At 38.2% G+C, this 15,433-nt stretch overlaps 1 pseudogene; it reads right to left on the reverse strand.

Moving 5' to 3' along the window:
* Positions 1-4,317: 4,317 nt before the first annotated feature.
* On the reverse strand, positions 4,318-9,864 carry LOC148587560 (protein FAR1-RELATED SEQUENCE 5-like; annotated as a pseudogene).
* Positions 9,865-15,433: the final 5,569 nt, after the last annotated feature.

Raw genomic sequence — 15,433 nt, forward strand, 5'->3', positions numbered from 1 at the left:
ACATATAATATGGATTACATGTTCTCTTGTTTTTGTGAGTTACATATAACATAGTTTATATGCTTCTTCTATTGTGACATTTTGGGTTTACATATAATATGGGTTATATGTTTTTCTTGATACAAACTCATGTGAGTAGGTTTTTAGATAATAGTGTTGGAGGTGTCTCCCACTTTATGTTTTAATGCTATGCTTGTAATTCGTTTGTTATTATTTTGAGAGAACATGTACATTAACATATTCCATCAACCAAAGTCTAGTAGTGGTTTGTTAGGTTGGGGTTGGGGTTGTAAATTGTTATTTACTTGTAATTGCTGTTATCTCTGATGGTTTTGGGTTTTGTCATTGAATGGCCAAAGTGGGAGATTGTTAGGTTGTATTTAGCCTTATTCAATGATCAAAATATGTGTTTGTATTTTCTCATTTCTTTCCCATGTATCGGGATAAAAATTGGAGGTGTTTTGGGTTTTGTCATTAAATGGCCAAAATGGGAGATTGTTAGGTTTAGTTTGGCTTTATTTAATGATCAAAACATTTGGTTGTAATTTCCCATTCTTCCCCAAGTGTCGGGGTGAAGATTGTGGCCTTGTTTGGTTGGGCATAATTTGTTTTTGTTTTGGGTCTTTTGTTAAAACCCGTGTGAGTTTCTTGTTTGGGCCGTTTAGTCCGAAACCCAAAAAGAAACTGTGGACTGAGATTGTTTCCCTTAAAAATTTTCATATGGCACTAATTTCTTGTCTTGGTATCTAAAATCCAACGGTAGAAATAATTGGGTCTAATTCCAACGGACAGTCCACATGTTTGTTGACCCCCATGCACATTAATGGAATAACCGTTACCAACTTAGTTGGCTATTGAATGCACCCACCGGCCCATGCATTTAACGTTAGGCGTTGGTAATTGGTGAGTTGGCATTACTTTCATGCATAGGAATTCGTCCCACTTATTGCTAATGTCAGAGTTGAGTTTGGATACAGTGTGTTGTTAAAGTGCGCTCTACCATTCCACTTGGATATCTGCATGTTGTAGTCATTGTGTTAACAAATCTTGGCCTTCCATTTACATGACTTTTACCTTGGGGCTAACACGTGTCAGATCCATGTTTTACAAGGATTTGCTGAGCCTGCACGCAATTGGGTCTTGTGCTGCTAGAAGGTGGTATGGCGAACAAAATACTGCGATGGCATGCTTATGAAGATATTCAAACAACTACTTTTGCATATTTCCACTTTAACCAAAGCTGACCTCGTAAAACGCAACAGTCATTTTGATGTAATTGATCGCGATTTGTGGACCATTCGATTTGCATCCGCTTGTCCTGGACCATGGGATTAATATAAAGATGGTTATGAGATGTAATTGCGTGCATCATATTGGTACTATACACTCCGATATTGCCAAATTAACTCTTGCCACCTCATTCGTGAATGTGCAATTCAGTACTCAACGCCCAGGATTGATTCACGTGCATTGTTGTTACTACAGTACGCTGCATGTTACCAACGTCTTCGTCAGTGGCGTTTCAAATCAAACTGCTTCCCTATGCCTCGACCAAAGCTTCAACTTTAACCCAATCGCACTAGATTTTATCAGAATAAAAAACCCCATTTAGTGTAAGTAAATCTCATCGTGCAACGTTCTAGAGGGTAGCATCGTGTTGTGATCTCCACCATTGATTTGTAGTAAATGTGATTGGTATATATCCAATGCTGCAATAGACCACTGTAAGCCCAATGTCCCTTTTGCATCAGGTTTCCTGATTAACGGCCCTAACAAATCTAGAACACGCGTGAGACATGCAGGCCTTATCTTCACCATTAGGTTGTATGCTTGAGTGTCCTTCCTCATCGAGCCTCGAGCATCTGCTAACCCCATCAATACTCACACAATTTTCTACCGAAGTACTCTACGTTTGAAATGATAGGGGAATAGTTCTCACCCTTGGTATAAGACCCATTCAGAATACACCCTTATTAGATGCAGTATCATATTGAACGTGAAAGATGTTGGTCTGAAGAATCACGTAGCGGCTATTTTATCCCCTTCATCCCGCAATCTCCTCACAAGCATGTACATCCTCATCCGTGTTTTGCATCTACGGACACAGGAACCCCTCCGAGGACACGCTTTTGGAAGGTTCTTCAATACCTCCCACTCTATCTGTATTAAGTTAAAATGCTTGTGTTTATATTCTTAGTACTGACTGTCTGAGCATATTGTATAGCCTTATTGGAGAAGGAGTAGCAAGTGAGCCTGCGACCCAGATTCACCTGTATTCTTCAAGAGGTGTAAGGTAAGAGTATATCTACGTTGTTGGTTTCCTAAACACCAAAATACACAAAGATTAAAACACCTTATTACATCCCCAAGAGTAAAATACCAAATCCATCCTTAATCTAGCTACTTCGGAATCCACCTGAGAGAGAGCCACCGCCCAACGTCTCCGAAATCCATGGTCAGGCCGTGACCCATGGAATCCGCTGTGGGTCATGGCCTGACCTAGCCATTGGGTCACTGCTTGACCCACGTTGGGTCGCGGCTCGACCTAGCCGTGGGTTAGGCCGTGACCGAGCGCCTGGGTCAGGGAACCCAGGGTGGGTCTCTGGCTATGACCCTGGGTCACGGCTAGACCCATGGCAAGGTCAGGCCACGTGGATGTGGGTCGGGGCATGGGTCCCCTAACCCAGCCACTGGGTCACGGCGTAACCCTCGTCTAGGTCAGGCTGCGACCCAGCGTGGGTCAGGCCATGACCCATGGTGGATTTCGTGGGTCACGGCCAGACCATGGATTCCAGCGTGGCTGGGCAGTGGCCGACGACATTGAGTTTTTGTTAATTTGCCTATTATTCTTTATTAATTTTCCTGTTATTCTGTTCAATATGAATGTCTAAGTTACAGATATTTACTCACTTCTTTGTTGAGGGATTTTGTTTTGGTTTTCTACTTTTCTTAAACATGAGGAGCAGTATCCAGTAGTAAAATCTTCTGAATAGTGACCTCTTCTCCCCCCTTTCCTCTGTGTTTTAAGTTGGTTAGAGTGATGTGTACGGTCCTTAGAAAATCAATCAAATTTTTTATAGTTGAGACTTTTGTTTTTTCTCTTTATAGAGGGTCCTTGCATTTTAGATTTTCTGAGCTAGCAATTTCCCATCATGTTTCATCGGTCTGGAACCATTCAAAGGGCTAATATTGCGTTAACATGTATGTGGAGGGCTAGATAAAAGAGAGTAATTCATTTTGCCTTTCCCCTGTAGGAATTTTTTGGTATACCTTCCTTGGTTGCTCCAACTGTGGATATACGATTTTCCCAATCTGCTTCTATCAACCATCATTCTAACCATCACATGGAATTCAAGCCAACCATTTTTTTTTATCAACCATTACTGAAACCAACTATAATAATTGGCTCATATCACAAATTTAAACAACTACCAAAAAAAGGCAATACAACATTAAAGTCGTCTAACTCCAAACTCACAAGATTCCTATTTCATCATGCACAATAGCACGCAGGCAAACTTCAAAGTCAAATACAACTAGAAATAGTCATAACAACTAAAAATGATCACAATATTTGACAACAACTTCAAAGGAAAAACTCCATAGTCAAACACAACTAGAAATAATCATAAACGTCAGGGAGCTCCATAGGCATTAAACACAATTAGAAATAATCATAGCAACTTCTGGGAGCTCCATATGTGTTGATCCTATCTATACCAATATCAACTGTAGTCGATGAAGATACAAAATCTTGAGACATGACAAGTGTGAGTCATACGACATAGTTGGCAAAGAACACTGTAATTATTCACAAATAAACAAAACTTAAAGAATAGACATCTTCATTATTAATCAAATAATCACATATTACATTGGTGGAGGATATGTTATAATGAAAATTTACCTTTGCTAAACTTTATTGGTTAATCAACCCCAAGCTTGGTGGCAACAAATTTGTATTCACAATATCCCTATTGAAAAATAACATTTTGAAAACATATTAAGTCAAAATATAAATTTGATGTAAAGTATTGTAAATCAAAAAATTATAAGAATACCTTGCTTGTCTATGTGAAGGACAATTGCTTTTCACATGCCCTATTTTTTTGCAAATGCTACAAGTCCTTGTGGTGGTTCCTTGTTTTTCTTTTGGACGTTTTTGTCTCAAAGATTTGGGTCATCCTCTAGAAGGAACATGTATAGGATCTTGCAATGTGAATGTAATGTTTGACAATACTTGGCTATTTAATACAGGACCCTTGACACTTCGTACATCATCATCCTCTATATCTTTATCACAATCATCATCCATTATCAAAAACTCATGACGAAGCTTTTGTAAGGCAATGCCAAATATTTCTTCAAAAAAACGTGAAGAATGTGCCTACATTGTATTCCAACAAATTCGAACATGTGACATGTACGAGTCGCTTTCTTTTCAAGAAATTCAAGTGCAACTTCATAAAATGGAGTTTCTCTCCCATGATGGGTCACCCTATATGTTTTCGTACCTCCTTCTTCCTGATGTTTAGATGAATTGTATTTTTGACTGTTAAATAGCTCTTCTTGAAACATCAAAAATGACTTTCTTGTGTAAACATTTGCCACCTCAACTTCCATCTTGTAGTATGTTTTCAAAATTGGTGTAGAAGTTTTTGTCTTAACATCTTTTTCTTTCTCTTTAAGGTAACATGCATTCAAGGCTTTATCATATTGATGGACAAAGTCACTCACCATTGTGCTCGAACGAACATAATCTTTAAAAAACTTATTACTACTCTCACTCTGTTGAGTTGTAGACATGTCGGCACAAAATCAAATTCGCAAGTAGGCTGGCACCCACTTTTCATGCCGCATATAGAGTTTTTTCAACCAATCATTTTCTCCCTACTCATACTTGCCTACAAGTTCACTCCATTCCATCTCAAACTCTTCAATTGTGAGCATGTTATGAATACAATGGTTAAGGTCCAATTGGAAAGGTGGATATTTATTATATATATATATATATAAGCCAATTGTTCGGGAACTTTTTGTAAAATATGCGACAAACACAATCTATGAATAGTGGGTAGTACCTCATCATCTGTGATAATTGTAGAAGGAGCATGTCCAAGCATTGCCTTAAGCCATGTTTCCAACAACCATGTATAAGATTTAGCCATTTCATTTACGAGCAAAGCACATCCAAACATCACAGATTGATGATGATGGTTAACTCCAGTAAAAAGAACAAAAGGCATCCTATAGCGATTTGTCAAGTAAGTAGCATCAAAAGTAACATCTCCAAAATACTGGTATGCAACTCATGATCTAGCATCTGCCCAAAAGCAATTTGCCATACATCCATTTTCATCAACTTCGATTGAGAAAAAAAAAACTTGGGTTTTTGCTTTGGCTTTCGAGAAAATAATTATACATTCTTTGTGCATCTCCCTTTCCAGTAAGAACTCTTCTTCTATTGCCTAAATAATTTTCAACATCTTTAGCAATACACCCAATATTATAGTCACCACCAGATTCTTTACTCAACACCGACACTATCTTCCTTGGAGGTACACAGGACTCATTGAGTGTATTTGTAAGACTTCTTTGGGCAGGTGTTACCACTCTATGTCCAAGAAGAAAACGTGTACTTTTAGGACTAAGGAGCTCCTGATTATGTTTAACTACAAACTTACTTATATTCCATCTTAACCCTGCTTTCTTTAAACCCATCATTGCTTTACATCCTACCCTTGTTTCTTCCGGCTTTGGATTTATATGCATTTTGTTTTGATAAATCGTACGGTGAAATCCTTCCCTTGAGCAAACATAATCTACAACAATCAATGACTTATCTTCCTTCGACAGTCGAGTATGATTTTTTCTAATGCTAAAACCTGTTTTCCTTGCATAAGCATTATAACATGTACGAGCATCTTCAACCTCATCGAATTCCAAACCAAGGCATGGTTCCAAATGACCATTATATGAAGAAAAACTGGAAGTAGGCTACTTGAAATCATTTCCAAGCATGTTTATATCATTGTGATCTTTTATCATCTCATCATTAACATGTAAGTCTTCTACATCCATTCTTCAAATTTCAACAAACCCAAAGACTTCCATCAAATTTTTATACAAGCCTGATTCAAATATAGCACCAATCAATATATATACAATTTGAATAACAATGAAAATGAGCAAACCCAAGGACTTTCCTCAAAATTTCATTTGGCATGCCTTCTTGTTTAACGTGCCTTAAAGCTAGAATACAAAAAGAGCTCTTGGAAAAAACACAACTGAACCAGTTTATACAAATGCACGTAGAAACCAATTAGATTTCTTTCTAAGATATTGCCAGAAACCATCCTGGGATGCAAGTTACCTTTGTAACCAGAACATGTTCCCAAGTTATTGGTGCAGATTGCCAATGTATAAAAGGCAGATTTTGGTTTTTTCAGGGATGATAGGATGGATTCTTGTTCTCTAATCCTCCACAGAATTCCTTAGTAAAAGTAATCAGCTGATAATCCAAACAACAAATCTCTTATTCATCTAAGGTGCATATCAAACTTTTGATTGCTTTTCTGATAAGTAAAAAGTTACTAAAAAGTGCAAAATTACCGATAACAGAACAATTACACACATATTCCAATATAATTTCCCAATTTGGTGTCATCTGAATCCAACTAAAGCAACAACTACTTGGCAAACAAGCACATCAAAGCTTAAAAGTACAACAACCAAAAGCCCATATGCATGAACAAGCTATTGCCACCAAATTCATCAAAACACTAAAGATCATAACGAATCTGAACTACCAAACAAACAACAATTCTATCTAAATACAATCAATCAGAGTTATTTGCAAAATTACAAACAACTCTATCAACATCAATTAGAAGCAAGTCCAAGCAATAATGAATCAGCAAAAATTGCAAAAACAGAGCTTGGGCAGTGGAATAATTACAGATTAGTGGAAAAAAAATTTTTTTTGCAAAAACTGACATTGGGCAATGGCTGGCAAATATGGGAAGTGGTCGGCGAATATGGGCAATGACCAGAATTTGGGCAGTGGCCGGCGAATATGGGCAATGGCTAGAATTTGGGCAGTGGCCTGCAACGTTGGGCAGTGGACAATGACACTGGGTAGTGGCTGGCGACATTGGGTAGTGGCCAATAGTTTTGGGCAGTGGCCGGTGGTGGTGTCTAGTGGCCGGCGGTGGTGTCTAGTGGCCGAGGAATATGGTCTCTATACGTGGGCACTGTGAAGGGACGTTGGGTGAGAAAGAGGGAAAGGGGTTTTTGTCGATTTAGGCGAAAAAAATCCAGTGTTTTTGTTACTATTCTATTAGGTGGTATTGCTAACGTGTTAGTACTCTATTCGATGCTGTAAAATTGGTGTTTTACAGCAGGACCTGATAAAAGGTTTTCTCATATATAAATATACATAGATGGAATCTGCTAAAGGTGAGGACTGTTGTGCCAAATACCAACCTAAATTAATGGGCAAATATTTGGTACGTTTTGCTCACAAGTGCACGAGATCCAAAAGATAGTATAGGGTGCAAGTACGAGATCATGAACCCTAGACCACGAGCTCCACAATCCGTTCTCTTGCTACTCGAATTGAGCTTAGATTAGTCTCACGGGTAGGTACAGTAAGGTCGAGCTCCCTTTCCTTCTGTTACCTTCCTTCTTCTTCTTCTTTAACCCAGAGCTACATACCTAGTTATCTCCAAATGACCTAAACCCTAGAATCCAGCTTAAATTGATTGTCCCCAGATCGAGCTTCAATTTGGTTTGTAGACGCACATCTAAGGGATATCGAACTGCCTTCCATCCATCGACCTTGAGAACTATACTGGAAAGCGCAGAGAAAAAAATGCCATCAAGTCGATTACGGGAATCCAAAGGAAAAGAATCTTCTCTCGGCCTAGATAAGGTATCGACTCAAACCATTCATGAGCTTTAGTTTTTTCGGTGGATACTATACCCAAATTTTAGCTTTGGTTTTTTTTGGTGAATACTGTACCCAAATTAAGCTAGGGTACACGCTATTTTCCTTAGGAGCTGATGAAGTCATCATCTGCATCTGGGTCTTCTTCGGTGGACTGTATCGGACGCCCTGGGTTTGTTATTGCTCGTTACCTGCACCTTTGAAGACATCCTGGACTCCAAAAAACCCTGGAAGGAGATTTTGGGGTTGTGCTACCTATGATTCTAACGTGAGTAGTTTTATTGCACAATGCATATTGGTTTGAAAGTTATTCCTACATGAAGTGAGTGTGATGGTTTGATTGATATTTTGATATTTTATGTATATTTAGAGAAAAGCAGCATGCCAAATTTTCAAATGGATGGACAAACCAATTTGTGAAAGGGGTATAAAAGTTATTCCTGCGTTGTTGGATAAGGTGAAAGAGTTGGAGAATGAAAATTGTCAATATTTGGCAATGGTGAAAGGAGAAGGATGTGTATAGGGCAAGAGAGAAATTTCTCATGTTTGGTTTATTGTTGTCATGGTTGATAATAATGTTGGTTAGCATTAGTGCACTAAGTAAATGAGCATTTTGTAATGTATGTATTTATGCAATTGATTAGTAATAGACTCTTGTGTTATTGCATTAAATAACTAAATGTTTTGTAATGTTGTATTTATGCAAGTGATTAGTTATAGACTTGTGTGTTATTGCACTAATTAACTAAATGTTTTGTCAATACTGTACAACTTAATTTGACCAAATTATTGACATTCCAAATATTGACCATAATTTGAGCATACCATGTATATTCCAAATATGACCAATTTGGACTATTTAGAATGTACACTGCATATTGGTCTAATTTGGACCATACTCAAACAATGCATATTGGTCTAATTTGGACCACACCCAAATATGCCATAAATTCCAAGTAAGCAAGTCCTTCCACATTGTCCATTAACCCAATCCGGACCATATCATAAACATTCCAACTAAAAAAGTACTTTCACAATCTGGACCACATCATGTACATTCCAACTAAAACATCCAAATATGCCATAAATTCCAAATAAACAAATAAGTCACAAACTTCCACTAACCCACATTGTTACAAAAAACACAAAAAAAACCGTAATTCCTATATGCCACATTCACAAAAAACATGCCACATTATCAATACAATTATGCCACAAACTTCCATTAACCCACATCCAAAAGAGCTCAAAAAATTACATCTCCATGTCACATTCCAACTACATTCTCGATTGTGTTGCCCTGAATTGTGTTGATTGTGGATGAGATTGGTGTTGCCCCACTGGCTGTGATGGCTTAGCCTGCATCAACATAGGCAATACAATTAACACTATGCACACAAATTAGCCTTACTACACAAGAAACAAAACTGTTGAACTCACCATTGTTTGTAGCCTAGCCGACCTTCTACCTACCATCTTGATGGAACTCCTACTTTGTCCACTTGGGGTGGCAGTTGGTCGGGGTATGTCAGTTGGATGCATTGTTTGTGAGGTACCTCCCTATCATACCATATAATAAAAAAACATAAATATGGAAAACATTTAAAATATTAAATGTCAAACTACCTTAGTATTATGTAGAAATGTACCTCAATGTCAGTGTTCGGTTGTGGCTTCTTAACCTTCTTTGGGTATATCTTCCTATTTGGATTCTGTGGTCGGGTGCAACTCCTAGCATTGTGGTCCAACTGGTTGCAGTTTTCACACCGTACATCATACCCTTTTCGACTCACCTTAACACTTTCATCAGCTCCTCTTCTTATCACCTTCTTCGGCCTACCTCGTTGTTTTTTGGGTAAAGGTGGCAGTGTGACTTTCTCATCATTGTCAATAGCCCAATCTTTAGGGTCATGCATCGGCTCAATGCTATATGCATATGACTTTGTACGTATCCATTAAGTACTAGTCACTTACATACTTTTCTGAAGTTTCCCTATTTTGGTAAATTGCACAGCAAGCATGAGCGCACAGAATCCCATTCTTTTGCCACCTACCACATCCACAAGTTCCCGATTTCAAATTGACAACCCTCCTAGCTTCATGACTGTGGTCAACCTCAAATGTCAAGTCATTACTCTAGTGGGAGATGTAATTCGTAGCATCTGACTTGTTCCTATCTAACTTTTTTCACAATCTTAGGGCAAATAATATTGGTTGATGTTGTTGCACCATTTCTTTTTTGGCTAATCCAATTCATTAGTTGCCGCCTTATCATCTCCATGCCAGTAAGAATGGGCTGATCTCTAGCTTCAAGTACCCATGCGTTGAAAGTCTCAGTTGTATTGTTCAGAAGTATGTCACTGCAAGTGGTCTCCCTAAAAGCATGCCTTGACCACATCTTTGGGTTCACCTTGGCGATGTATTCATGGGCTGTAGTATCCATTCCTTTTATCACTGACATGTAGCACTTGAATTGATTTTCATTTGCTGCTCGAGCTGCACCCCAATGCATCCTTGTACACTTTGCCCTTGTAACCCTTGTTCTTGAAGTTTGCATGCAAATGTCGAACACAACCTGTGTTCCACATCAAGCATCAGGTACTCCATGGCTTCCATCAGTCCCTGTGTAAGAAGATCATAATTTAATTAACACATGTTATTAGCACAATTTAATCAAGTATTCATTCAATTAGGATGTTAGGTTGTTACCTTTTGTTTGTCGGTTATAAATGACCATGTGTGCTCCCTTGGATTCCCAATATCCTCCAACAAAGTGTTCAAAAACCATGTCCATGTGCCTCTACTTTCAGTCTCGTATATAGCATATGCTATTGGGAAGATGTCGTCATTCCCATCCCGTGCAATGGCAGCATGTAGCTGCCCACCATGCTGACCTTTCATAAAGCAGGCATCCACACATATCATCGGCCAACATCCAGCCAAGAAACCCCACTTACAAGCATCTAAGGAAACGTACATCCTTTTGAAGAAAATCCCATTTCTTTGTATGTAAGTTGAGCTACCGGGATTTTACTTACGTATTGCATTACAATATGCTCTTGTAAGTTTGTACTACTCATCATTTGATTCATTTAATAACTTCAATGCCATTCGTTTGGCATAATGGCAAGCAAGCAAAGTTAGCTCCACATTGTAACCCATTCGAACTGCCTCTTTCAAAGCACTATCCTTCCAATTTGGTTGATCTCTGAAACTGTTGATGTATCGGTGTGCTACCCACTTGATTGACACTCTTTTATTAAAGTAATGACTTCCACAATTATGAACTTTTTTCTAATGTCTTTATTTGAAAGTATTTTTGTATTACTCTTCCATGACGCATATACTCTCCATCCACATTTTTTCTTACAATAGGCTAAAACACACTTTTTCTCGTTGTGCATGTATATGTGATCGAAGCAATTATGTACTCCATACAGCTGTAGTGCCTCTTTAAACTCAGATAGGTTTGCAAATAATTGTCCCACATGTATTTCAACCTTCTCTAGCAGATCATGCAGTCCATGCCATTCCAGATACTTTCTCCTTTTTCTTTTTATTTTGGTTGTACCTTCAACATCCTCATCATCATCTTCACTTTCTAGGCTGAGCAGTTCAGGACATTCCACACCCTCTTCATTCGGTTGTTTGAGTTTGCACTTTCCAGTGTCAACCTCCTTAGGAGCTGATGATAATGCTTCACCCAATGGCTTGAACCACTTCATTGCAGCCGCCCTTGCTGCCCGTAAAACTTCTTCATTTTTGGGATGGATATAAATGTCATCCTCCCTTCCATTAGTATCTTCAAAATCAATTAATAGAAGAGGTTGAATATCCGCTTCATCCTGGTTATCTTTGTTATATCCATGACATGGAGGCTGCATGCGTGTGGACTGTCTGGCCGTGGACTGCATCTTCCCCTTTTTCTTCTTCCTGGAAGAAGTTTGCTCAACCTTCTTTTGCTGCTTCATTTGTTTTTCTATCTCTTTGACATTTTGCTCAACCTTCTCTTTTTTGATCTCCTTCATAAGCACCTCTTCATATCCATGATTATCCTCATGATCCACAAACTCATCTCCATACCCCACTGGTGGATAACTATTTATAAAAACATCTGGAAGTTCAACAATAGCCCAATTATATTTGCCAACTCGAACTCCATCTTCTTCTACATTGACCATATCTATTTTTTCTTCAACTTCTCCAACTCCATCCTTTTCACCAACTAGAACTCCAACTTCTTCTACAACTCCACCTTCTTTTTCACCAACTTCTGTATCTCCAAGATCTACAAACACATGGAAGTTTTTGGACTTACAGCCAAACACCCTAAACATCTGTCGAACATGATTTCTCCTTGTAAGTCCACAAATTTCTTCATAATCATCAACCTTGTAATAGAGAGTTGGCACCTTTCCATACTGATAACCAAGGTACACTTCCACTATGTTTGTAATATTGAGTAGCCTAACACAGAAATATCTAAATCAGGAAAAGTCATCACTTCCCCCTCTACATACTCTATACGTGGTCTACAAAATGAACTATGATGGTGAATAACGAGATCAATGGATCTTGTAAGTGGAGATCCTGCACCAACAAAATAATGGACATATGAGACACATATAGACCTACGTACCAACTCAATCTATCATGCACATTAGCCCCCCACACCCACCAAACAATCCGACTTTACAGCAGCAACAATAAAGAAGTCTTCAAAAGCATATATTGAAGTCTTCAATAGCCCACTGACAACCAACACAACAACCATATATTAAAGTTTCCAATGTGAAAAAGGTGAGAACTTTCTACTTGGCTTCGAAACAGACAAAAAGTACTACACTAAGGGACAACTAAAAAAATAGGCAGCCTAAAGTGATTGCAACGTCTCAAACCCATATGCTAAATAATATTAAAAAAACACCCCACTGGTGGGGGATTTAGTTCAACAAAAGAAAAGTATCCCCTATTTTATTCTCTAACTTTTTTGCAAAAGTACATACCTTCACCTCTTCGAGGTCATCCCATTTTGCTCCTCCCGTGTACAAGTTCTCCGCAAAAGTGCTCAAATCAGGTCCGACCACGCCGCAAGGTCGATTTCCTTTCCAAAATCGACCCAATCCTGCCACGATACTCCACCAAACTCCAACCCAAACTACCAGCCCACACCCAAACTCAAACTCAAACACTCAAACTGTCACCGATAATATTTCCAATCGTAAGCCAAATCACAATCGCAATCAAGAATCGACCCACCTAAATGGAAACCCTAGAAGAAAAATTTGGGGAAAATATGGTTCTTATGAAGCCTAGGCTGACGACGAACGGGAAGAATGGGAAAAAGGGGGGAAACGTCGAAATTTTTTTTACTTTTTTGCTTAATTATCTAAACGATGTGGATGTACTTTATTTTTTATTTTTTCTTTAATGGTGGTCACATGTCGCGATATAACTGGCAATGACGTGGATGTCCGTTAGTTGGGACTGATGGAAGCTAACGGAGGTAGTGATTCTGTCTTTTCCCATAGGTTAGGTACTAGATTTGTCCTGTTTTAAGACTTAGGGGGAAAAAAATAAAAAAGTGAAAACTGAGGTACCAAAAAAGTTATTATCCCAAAAATTAAAAAAAAGACAGATAACAAATTAAAAATATTGAGTTTTATTTTTTTGAATAGGCATTAAAATTTAAAACAACCCATTTGATTTGCAGCAGCCAACCCATTGAATTAAAAAAATCCAACCCTTGAATTAGAATAAATCAACCTCAGTGAAGCTCGAATTCCTTCAACAAAAGATGATGATCCCATTCCAACCCAAACCCTAGCTCCGGCGATGAAACCCAACCCAACCCAACCCAACCCCACTCTCCGGTGCCGAAACCCACTATCCGGCGATGAAGCTTCCTCCCCACAGCCAAATCTCCGACGAACCCAACCTGAAGAAACCCGCCATCTCCGATGGCCAAAGTGGTAGTTTGAAAGTGTATTGAATGCTGGCTTTGGTTTCCATTTGCTGAGTGGGTATTGATACAGGCTGTGATTCTCAAAATAAAGGTTGTCTCGAATAGCATGTGGAGCATTAAGATTAGTTTTGGATTCTATATGTTATTAGATATTTTATTGGTCCACATGTTAGTGACGTGGATTTCCGTTAAGTTTTTTAACGGCACATGGATGGAGGTACCGTTTCCGTCTTTATGAAAACCATAGGTACCTCATGTGATAAAAATCAAACCCTAAGGGGAAAAAAAATAAAATGTTTAAACCCTAAGGGAGTATAAGGTATTTGACCCAAGAAAAAGAAGCTAAGTTGCCTATTCTACTCACTACAAAAAACCATGGAATTAGTGACGTGTCTACAGTGCATGTGTTTTTGACATGTCACCAATTGGTGACGTGTCAACTTCTCACACGTCACCATTGTTTTTGGTGACGTGTCGAAGTTGACATGTCACTAATTAGTGACATCTCAACTTTGACACGTCACCAATTCAAAAAGAAAAATGAAAAAATATTTCGGAAAGGAAAAAAAAAATTGGAAATAAAATAAATGTTGACGTGTTGTTTTAAACTTTGGTGACGTGTGCACAATCACACGTCACCAATTGGTGATGTGCCATAGTCCCACATCACCAATTGGTGATGTGGCACTAGTACACGTCACCAAGTGGTGACATGTGAAAGTGACACGTCACCACTTTGGTGACGTGTCACATTGACACGTCACTCAATGGCGATGTGTTATTGTGGCATGTCATCAAACCAATTTTATGTGAATCTTATGATATTATCTAACTTGTTAATTATAAACCAAATTTCGCGAAGTCCTCTTCAAGAGTGAGAGGAAAGATGATAACCTGAGCAAGTTCAAACCGATACTTGTTCATGTAAATTATCACCCCCATAAGCTTCTGAGAATGAAAGTTGTGAAATTTTATGTTAATGGGAAGGTATATACACTCAAACCCTTCCCTGATGGTTTAGATTGGTAACATGTTTATGGAAAATGCCTTTAATAATTTAAGAGAGTTTTCATCTTTTGTGAGGAATGTGAGTTATGCCATTTTTGCCACATTTTAAATATGTGAATTACTTTTGAAATATCTTCCTTCTACAATAGGAACTATGATTATATTGTGTTTATGTCTATGTTTCTCAAGATACCATCCAATATAACTCTCTAAATTTTGTGAGGATTAACAATTGAGGGTTACTCTAAAAAATCTAGAAAATCTCCATTTGGGTCATTCCTAATGTATCTAGAAACATATCTTGGTCAATAATAAACAATCACTACCTCTCTTTGCGGGTTCTCTTTTAGGAGCAATCCGAATCTGAACAGCAAAATTTTTGAAGATCACTATTAGGTTATTTTAAAAAATATAAAAAAAGATTCTTCATTATGTTCTTTCCTAATGTATCTAAAACCTATCTTGGTCAATAATTAAAGTACCATAGATGGAAATTAGATTGCAATATTTCA

Source organism: Corylus avellana, chromosome 2 (genome assembly GCF_965113065.1).
Source record: "Corylus avellana chromosome 2, dhCorAvel1.hap1.2, whole genome shotgun sequence".
Taxonomy (NCBI): domain Eukaryota; kingdom Viridiplantae; phylum Streptophyta; class Magnoliopsida; order Fagales; family Betulaceae; genus Corylus; species Corylus avellana.